This window comes from Erpetoichthys calabaricus, chromosome 2 (genome assembly GCF_900747795.2).
Source record: "Erpetoichthys calabaricus chromosome 2, fErpCal1.3, whole genome shotgun sequence".
Lineage (NCBI taxonomy): Eukaryota > Metazoa > Chordata > Cladistia > Polypteriformes > Polypteridae > Erpetoichthys > Erpetoichthys calabaricus.
Window position 1 is genome coordinate 197,367,114 of NC_041395.2, and position 10,387 is coordinate 197,377,500.

Below are 10,387 nucleotides of genomic sequence, written 5' to 3' on the forward strand. Positions count from 1 at the left end.
CTTGCAGACCTTCTTGTGCTAGTCCTTACTCCTGTTAAGTCCTAATGTTACACAGTCAGAGCTCGGGATTTCTCAGGGAATTAAAGGTATTTTTTATGCGATGCTACAAAAAGGGCAGGTGATAGCAGCCAATGTACCATCTTAAATATGTACCACTCCCTCTGCCTCCAAGCTGTGTTGATTCATCACTTAATGTTCCACTTCAGAATACAAAAATTTAGTTTGTTAATGTGAGTTCAACTCCGAAGATGACTGCTCCACACTCACATTATCCAGATGTTCTTCTCTGGCCATCCTGCCCTTTTTGATTCTCATAGCATGCTCAAACAGAGACAGGGAAAGAATCATTCTTGCGTGACTGAAAGAAAAAAAATACCATCCACTTAAAATTATCTACATGCTCCCCAACCAAGGAATAATTTAATTTATTCATTTGTGTATTTCTAGACACATTTTTGCTGCCTCATGTTGGTACAGGCTATCGAGGGCAGATTGTTAAGGTGGCATAGAGAATTAAACTGAGTTTTCTTTTGATCACCCCACCCCCCTCTCCTTTGTTCCTTTTGAAGGTTACCATCGTACAAGAGAGGTGTAAGCTAAGGGTATCACCCAAAGACTGAGGAGAAGTTGAGCAGGTCTGGCTTCAGTCCCTCATGAGGATCCTTCAGACAGGAGCACAGCATTGACATCAGCTGACAGCTAAAGTGAGGAGTCCATCTGCAGAAAGAGAGAGAGAGAGAGAGAGAGAGAGAGAGCTGGTCAAACAGGCACTCTAGGTCGTTAAGTGTCACTGCATCATGTCTTCAGGTAACTTGTCAGTTCAAGAGTGGAGGAAGGAGATGGGAAAAACAACAAAGGGAGAGAATATTATTCAAGAATAAGGAAAGGACTGGAATTCCAAATCAATCAACATTATCTTAATAAATAATTTGTACATGAAAAAGGTACACATTAAACAGGGATAGATAGATAGATAGATAGATAGATAGATAGATAGATAGATAGATAGATAGATAGATAGATAGATAGATAGATAGATAGATAGATAGATAGATAGATAGATAGATACCTGGCTCTCTTTGTCCGCCATGGCTTACTTGATCCCTTCACCCATCTCTCTTCTTATCCAGCTACAGGGTGTCATTAAAGTGAAGGTCGGTCACAGTGGAACACTATCTCTGATTGTCAATCAGACTGAAGGTCACTTAAGCAGGATGCAGTACATGGACGCTATTGTCTTGACCATCTGTACTCTGGCAGTGTCAGCCTGACCTCTACAGCCTCTCATGGGAATTACAAGGCCATCAAAGGTCCCTTTCGGACAAGACGACAAGCATGCGCTGCTGAGGCTAGATGATGGGTCACACGCGATATCCCTTCACATCACAACACAACACTCACCTTCTCCTTTTATCAACGAAAGGCCTGGTTGACCTGCTTGGCTAGCTTTGAGAAAGCAGCATAGTGGCCTAAGGCTGGGAAGAGAGCAGTGCCTCCTGACTTCATTACAGTGCACCAACTCACTAGGGAGAAACCTGAGCTGGACAAGGAATGCGTGAAGCAATGCAAGAAATGTGGCCCCCCAACTCCAGACAGTCTGCCTGAAACCAGATCCCCTGTTCATCTCACAGACGTTTAGCTCTGCTACCAGCCGTCCTCTCCTCAGGTGTTACATGGTCTATCTCATCCAGTCAGGTAACTTTTAACCTTTAGAGTAGAATGACGGTCAGCTTCAAGGACACACTGACCATGTCACTTAGAGGAGAGTCTTTCATCTTCTGTCATTTATTCTTTTTTATTTATTACTCTCTCTGTCTGTGTGTGTTCTTCTACTTAAAAGCGGTGCCTGTTAAAAAAGTGCTTATAAACTATAAGCATCATTGTGTGTGTATGTCAGTGTGAGTGAGTGATCCCCGCACAGAGTGTACAAGTATGTTTGTAGGCATATGTATACCTGAGAGTACAAAATGGAATGTGAGTGGTGATGCAGTGTGTTTATGTGTGTGAAGCTGGGACCACGTATAAGTGCAGATGTATGAATGCAATAAGTGTGCATGCTTGAGGGAGAGTGTGTCCATATCAGAGTAAGCCTGAGCGTGAGAGAAGGGTCCATCCGCTCAAATAAATATGAGAAGATCCATACATTAAAAATGACTTGCATATGCTATATCAGAACATGTAAAAGAGTGTGAATGTGGGCTGTAGTTATCAGTATACTGTATTTGATCAAGTGGGTGAGGCTCCACATGTACTTGTGTGAGTAGGTGTGTGTGTGTGATGTGTGGGGTTATACATGTTGAGTGTCAGCAGGTATGACACTGAGTATGAGGGTAGAAATTCTTCTGTAGATAAGAATGAGTTCAGCTGAATATGTGAAATATATGAGCATATGGGAATGTTATGTTTACTTACGTATGCTTTCAGACATATAAGCACAAGTGGGAGAGATCATCAAGAGCCAATGAGGAAAACAAAGAGTGGGAGGAGTGTGAGCAAGAGTGAGCATATAAGCTCTGTCTAATCACAAACGTCATTGGATCATTATGTCACATGTACAGAATAGTGACAGTCTGTAGAATGTGGTGAGAGTATCAATGTGTGGAATGAGAATATGCATACATGCCCATATGAGTATAATAAGTATAAGAGGTTATGGGATGATATATGTGGGTATACTGTATGTTGTATATTGTATGTAAATGTGCATGACTGCATGTATGTGTACAAGTGCATACTGGATATTATGCATATCAATGTATGTGTGAAAGTGTATTAATAAGCAAGTGTGAATATGAATGTTCCTGTGGATAAAGTGAGTGTGTGAACATTTGAGTGTGATGTAGTATGTGTATGTAGTATGTTTGTCTGTGCATGTTTCATATCTCATCGTGTACATTTGAATGTGAGGTGTATGTAGTGTGTGAGTATGAGAGGTCATGTGTATCTAAGAGTGATTGTGCCTGTCTGTTTATATGAGTGTGTAAGAATATGTATACCTGTGCACATGTGTGAGTCTGAGAAGATGTACATATTAAGAGCGTGTGCATAGGAATGTATTAAAAATTATGTATATCTCAATATGCAGTGTGGGAAGGAGAGGCCGTGTACCTAAAATTGTGTAAGTGTGTTGGTGTGCATGCATATCCACATGAGTGTGAGAATGCGAGGCTTTACATACCCAAGAGTGAATGTGAATGTGTATGTGGATGTGTGTACAAGTGCGAGCATGACAGCTTGTGTATATGCGGGTTAATATATTGTAGTGGATGCTTGTTTGAATAAATGAGACAGAGAGTAAGCAAATGTGTACACCGTGATGGGCCAGTGGCTTTTGGATGGCCAGGTGAGCACACAAGACACAGCTCCATGCTGCCGCCGGCTAGCATTCCTGTGGTTCAGTTCACTGGAGAAGCATGTGAAGAATGTGTGAGGTGTGACCAAGTCGCTCAGTGCAGTGACAAGCCAGAAAGAAGAGGAGAAAGAGGAGTCAGCGGCATAGTCAGTCTCCATCTCTCTGCTCAGCTGATTCATACATACTGGACAACCCAGTTTGAACAAAACCAAGCAGCTCTGCATGTCCAGTCTGCATATGTCAGGAAGGCAGCATGCACATCAGGTCAATTTGGACCAGTCAGGCTGTTTGACATGGGCTAGCTGCTCTGTGCACTCAGCTAGCCACAGAAAAAGTGACCATAATGTAGGGCCGCAAGCCAGGAGCTGCCACACCAAAGCATTTCCCTCAGGCGTCCTCCATTCTTGATCCAAAAATCAGGAATCAGGGCTTTCCATCTGGCTCTCAAGATTAAAAAAGCCCACTCCAGAGAGGGGGACAGAGCCCTGGATCATTACCTCCTTTCCCCAAAGAACAAAGTTTGGAGACCTACAAGGATGTAAAAGTTCGGAAAGATTAAAATGGTTTCAGTGGATATCGGTCAGACAAAGCAGGCCCGCCTGGACACTGTCAGGCCGTAGCGAGTGCATTCCTGCGGCATGAAGGATGAAACTCAATCCTCACACATGAGAAATAAGGAAAACAATCCTAACCCTCCCCGTGGGACCAGTCGGCTGAGGCGAGACAGGAGAGCACTGGACTCTGCATCCGCGTGTGGGGAGGAAGGCCTTGATGTAAAGACAGCTATGGTGGTCACATACCCACCCTGCCAGCCACCCCTGAGCCTTCCTTAACCCAGCGTTCACTCAACTAACTGGAACTCTTGCAGTACTAAGGGTTGGGGAGTTATATGAAGACTTGTGGAAATTAAAATCAGAAAGTGAATCAGAAGTAAAAATAATGCAGCACTACATGTGTACTTAGACTTGCAACCCTGCAGTATGATGGGTGGCATCAGTATTAGAACAAAGGAATCAGGAGAACTTAAGATAAATCCACACCCCATTTAAGGGACAGGCATCTGTAGGTATGTGGGAATGTCTGCCATCTGGCAAGGGCTAAGCCCAAAGTTGCATGGTGGTTGCATGGTGGTTAATGCTGCTGCATTACAGATCCATCTGGCATCCTTGCATTAAATCCCATACCAAAATCATGTTGAGTTTGTACATTCTTCCTGCGTCCTCTAACCACATCCAAGTGACATTCATGTTTGGTTAATTGCCAACTCTAAATTGACGTGTGAATGAGTGGACTCTTTAATGGACTGGTGTCTTGTCCTGGGCTGATATCTACCTTGTGCCTAATGCTGCCATCGTAGGGTTTATGCCCTGGATTGAAAGGGGTTAGAGAATGTGATGTGTCTATGTATTGCAGTGCAGGGATCCTCAGGGTCAGTCCTGGATGGCCACACTGGCTGCAAGATTTTGCTAGAACCCAATATCTTAACTGGAATCCAATCCTTACTGATACCAGAGTTTGTCATTTGTTTTTATGACTTGCTAGTGCTTTCAATTCTGTCATATCAGGCCATCTTTATTTTGCAGATTTTTCTATTTATAAACATTTCATCAAATGATTTGTGAACTGCAAGGGATTCATGATCTTCCATTGCTTTCCAACTTCATTATTAAAAAAGTTACTTCATCACAAACACACACAGGCATAAGTGGGGTCAAGTCAGAAGATGAGCCGCTTATCAGATTGTCGTTTGCATCTCATGGTGAAGCAATTTTAAAAAGTGAATGCAGTGGTTTAAGACTGAAAGAATCCATTAAGGGTTCAGAATCTTAACAAGCAACTTAATGAAAACAAAGCATAAAAATGTTGCTTGAGGTCTGACCTTCATCAGAAGGCATAGCAAAATCCTAATTAAGATACTGGGTTGGAACAAAAGTCAGAATTCAGTGTGGCCATCCTGGACAGACCTTGAGGAACCCTGACGTAGTGTTTATCATGGGGGTGAATGTGGATAGAAATGTGTGTGTTTGTGGGCAGGAATGATACAATGTGTATGTAATGCCATGTGTATGTGTGTAAGGATGTGCACATCATCAGTGTTTTTAAAGTCTGTGCATATTGTTGATGCTGTGTGTCTTTATAGAATTCCTTGAGTTTTGGAGTCTTTGTGTCAATCTTTGTGTGTTTGTTGGGAGTGCGTGCTGATATTTGTTTACATGTGCCACATAATTGTGAATATACTTGTGTTTATCATTAGATACTGTATGTGTTAATGTGGGTGTAAATGTTTATGTGAATGAATGCATTTTTTGTGTGCTTAAATGACATGTGTGTACATTTGTGTCTGTGTATTTTAATGGTATGATGTACTGTATGTTTCCTGTTTTTTTATATGTGAGATACATGTTAATATACTGTATGTATATTTTTGATTATCTATGAGTTTTTGGGTGACCATATCAGTATTATTATGCAAGTTATGTTTGTAAAAGTGTGTTTTTATGTGTGGGTGTTTGTCACATATTTGAAAGTGTGCTTGTTAATACTAGTATGCAAGTGCACGTATCCTTGACAGTATAAATAACAACAAAAATCTATTTCTTGGATAGTCAAAAATCACAAAGCCTCAATTGGCTTTAACAGGCACTGTTTTTTGACAGCCCCCCAGCCCTGACTACTGTACCTAAGAAAGCAAGAAAGAACTCCTAAACTCCCAACTCCCAAAAAATGTGAATTAACATGTGCACATGTATATATTGTTATAGGAGTATGCAGAGAGGTGTGTCTAACACTGGTGTGTTGCTTTAATGTATGTGTCTAATCTTTGTCCATGAAAGTGAGCATGGATGTTCAAGTTCATTGTGTTTATAGTAGACGTAGTAGTACAGTAGTAGTAGTAGTATTGTTACATATAGAGAGTATAGTCAAATACATACCTGAATGTCCAACCAACATGCAACAATTCACCACTCTCTGGTGCAATTAGATAGATAGATAGATAGATAGATAGATAGATAGATAGATAGATAGATAGATAGATAGATAGATAGATAGATAGATAGATAGATAGATAGATAGATAGATAGATAGATAGAACTTTATTTATCCCCAAGGGGAAATTTTCCTTTTTATAGAAGCTAATTAAATAAATACATACAAAAACATATTTTGGTCTGAACACACACCAGCATGACTAACGAGAATGAAAACTAGAAAGAAATGAAAACATCTGCCTTGGCTGTCACAGTCACTGTGAGGCATTATGCAGACATATTAGTGCTGGTATAAATGAGCCCCAGTAGCATTTCTTGACACTTCTACTGAACAATTCATTGGCTGAAAGTCCTCAGTGACATAGAGGGTATGTGCAGCTTTATTCATAAAGGTACTCAGTTTTGCCTTCATTCTCTCCTTTGCTACTATGTACTTCCAGGGGGTCCCGAGTGCATCCTATAACTGAGCCTGCCCTTTTAATTAGCTTGTTGATTCGATGGTCCTCTCTTGAAGTGAAATTACCAGCCCAGCACACCACAGCGTAGGAAATCACACTGACCATCACAGAGTTATAGAAGATGTGAAGGATGTCACTACCCACATTAAAGGAATTCAGTCTCCTAAGGGAAAAGAGCCTGCTCTTTCTTATATAGTTCCTCTGTGTCATGAGATCAGTCCAGCACATCATTAATGTGGACCCCCAATGCACCACATCCACACTGACTCCTTGAATAGTGACCACACATAGAGGTTCTTTGGTGCAGTGAAGATCAATATCTAGAACCTTTGTTTTGCTGATATTAAGTTGCAAACAGTTCTTTCTGTCACAAGGAACAAAGATCTCTACTTGACTCCTTATTGATACACTCCAAAAAACAGATAATATAACTAAGAATTATATTCAAACACAACTAAATTTATTTAATCAAAAACAAAAATCAGCCTTTGTGACATGAGTATTATGTGTTAACTGATACACGTAAAGATTTGTAAAGTGTGTATGCACATGTGAAAAAGTGAGAAAATGGTAATGAACTTATACGTGTGCTTTCCCAGTTTGTGAATGTGGTTGTGTTTAGTGATTGTAGACATGCACATGATACATGTGTGTGATGTTAGACATATGTGAGTGTGCATGCATCACTGAGGATGTCCATGCGTATTCCTGGACATGTGTGTTTGAGCATTGTGTTGACATGACAGCTTGCAGTGTTAGATCATGTGTTGGAGGGTGGCTGAGTATATACATTTATTTTCATGTTTAACATTTTTAGCAGGGTGTTTATGTTTTCCATTTGCAGGTTTGTATCTGTGAATCTCAATGTGATTGTGCATTTTCAACATGTGTGCTGTGTGATGTTTGTTAATATGCATTCATGCTTCATTGGATACGCGCATGTGTGCGCATGTGCACCAGATTCTGCCAGCTCTGGGACTGGATGATGGCTGCTGTGTGGTGAAGGAGAAAATCTTAAGTGATGACTTTCCCAGACTGCAGAGGGCAGACTGTCTGTGACTGGACAGGTCCATGTAGCGGCTCCGCCCCTCGTCTCCCAGTTCCGGCTGCAGAGATTCAAACCAACACTGGTTCAGAGAAGAATGAAGAGGTGTGAGAGCCAAGGAGCAGTGCAGAGCAAGAAAGAGTGAGGCCCGGAGCGTGACTGAAGAAAATGAATATTCCCCAGAAAGGACTTCACTCACACATTAATCTTCACTGCCTGACAGCTTCGAAAGTTTTCGAGAAGCCCTGTTTCCTTGAGCCATTATAAAGCTTCACTCAAGCAAAACCCCTGAATGGACGGGGGTCTCCAGGGACCTGCGCTGTCTGAAGCAGCCAAGCTGAACGTGGAAGGCGGGGGATGGGGGCAGCCAAACTCACAGAAGCAGGTCTGCGAGAGTGACCGCCATGGACGCTGTCAGCGCCCCCTTGTGCTTCATTCATGTTTCATACCTCACAAGTAGACCATTGGTGCTTCTCACTGTACTGGTGGCATTTGAAAGTCTGAAGATTAAATGTGCCTTCTCTATAGTTTGACCGTAATGGGTGAATACAACTATTAGGGCACCTAACACTAGCATTATAACCTGAGGTTGGGCACCTTCCTGCCTAGAGGTCTCAAAGATCAGCATGGCCTTCAAAAAAGAACATCAGTCAGGGCTGGATATATGGTCAGCATGATAACTAAGACTGCGGTTAGATGATCCAAAGCTTCACCATTGGCCTAATAGTTACTAATGCCCTTGGGACTTGATCTCGCTTACCCTTGGAACTGCACATTTGTCACTAAGGTTTTGTGGCCATTCTGATATTAGAACTGTAGCTGATTACTCATAGATATTCAGTATTGGGCTAATTGTCTCTAAGGTCCCCAGAAAAGGTCACTTAATTCCAAAGCCACAAGAACTAAACTCACAACTGAGCTCCTGGTTTATGTGAGCCATTGTCTTTGAAGCCCTCATTAGTGGACTTGTGATCGTTGATGCAATATTTGCTGTCCTTAAAACTACTTTGACCTTAAGAATTGAATGGGTGTCCTCTCTGAGCTGCATACCAGAACTTGTGACCCCTAAAGCTTCATGCAGAGGCCCTCAAAGTTGACCATGGGGCGTCCATGTCCCAGAGTCTGGACTTACTGAGCAGAGGCAAGCCTGAGCTATGCATTGAGTTTGAGTTCAGGCAATGAAGTTGAACCCCTGACACCATCACTATCTTCCAGAAAAGGAGCATAAGTACCATGATCAGTGACTCCAAGGGGCAGCACCCCATTACCCAATTGAACCAGAGGGACAACAAGGCCTCCAAGGGTAGCACTAGAAGAGAAGAATATTGTGCTCAAAGTGCAGAAGGTCAATGCGAGGGATGAAAGCATTCATCTGGCGCTCCTCCAATCCACCTTTACAAGCCTTTCTCTCATTTTGGCCTCTTTTTCTAGACATTAATGATTCTTTGCTTTTATTAACTCTCATTACCCTGCCAGACAAGGAAGCCGAGGTAGACAAGAAGCGATAAAAATGTTTTGTAGCCATTTCTGCCAGATGTGCAATGTGCCAGCTGTGAGGGTTACAGCCCTGCGGTCATGGCCTCCACCTACCCACACAAAAAATAGAGAGTGGAACCCGGTAAGCAGTATGCTCTCACACACTGAGGAAGAGGAGTCTAAGGAGCACCATAGAAAGTGTGCCACTGGGGTTAGAAATGAGGACTAAAGAGGAACAGATAACTGTCATAGTTACACTAAGATGGAATGAGCAGCTAGAGTGAGGAATGGGCTTTAGTGAGTCAGAGGGGATGTAACACAGGTAAGGGGATGAAGATTTCATTGACAGAAAGTGTCATCAAAAGGGGATGGGTAGCCAGTCAGTGAGTGGGAGCAGTGATACATAGTGGGCCTCAACAACATAGTCATTCATGCTGTGTGAACTTTACAAGAGATTTGTATCATGAACTGATTGGCAGGTAGAAGGGGTATAAAGTAAGTAACAAGATGGGTAACACGCATCTCTTTGGTAATGAGGAGAACACTCAAAAGTAGACATTGATAGAAAAGTAAAGGCTTTCAGTCATCCAGGGTATCTCAGTGAAGTGTCATACAAGAACCTTCATGGCATTAATGATGCCAGACTCAATAATGACAGGGAAGGTAAAGAAAAATACCAAGGATACAAGACACATTGGAGCTTGGGATTGTAAAAGAAAGTGTGCCAAAGGTGCAGGATCAATACCAACTTGAAAATATTTCTTCAGTGTTTTTGTGTAGCGGTATCTTGAATAGATGCCAACAAGGGTCTCTGAAGTCTCTGTAAAAGAGACATATTTAACCAAATTTGAGAAGAGCTTGCACTAGCCAGGCTAGGCTTGGTTAACCCATTCTGCTCCATGACCTTCTCCGGCTCACAATGGACTCCAAACTTGTGTCCACAGCTAAAGATGTAATTCCTAGAAAGCTTCTGCCATGACCAAAAAGCCCCACAACCTAAAATCATACCCAACACAGCATATTGGTCAAATGTCATGTGGTCAAGTGAATGAAATACAAATGGCCG

At 42.0% G+C, this 10,387-nt stretch overlaps 1 long non-coding RNA gene across 1 annotated transcript; it reads right to left on the minus strand.

Moving 5' to 3' along the window:
* Positions 1-409: 409 nt before the first annotated feature.
* On the minus strand, positions 410-1,483 carry LOC127526515 (uncharacterized). Its single transcript, XR_007934017.1, has 2 exons — positions 1,070-1,483; positions 410-717 (listed from the first exon to the last, which is right to left on the minus strand). It is a non-coding gene; the product is annotated as an uncharacterized LOC127526515 (long non-coding RNA).
* Between the last annotated feature and the right edge of the window lie 8,904 nt (positions 1,484-10,387).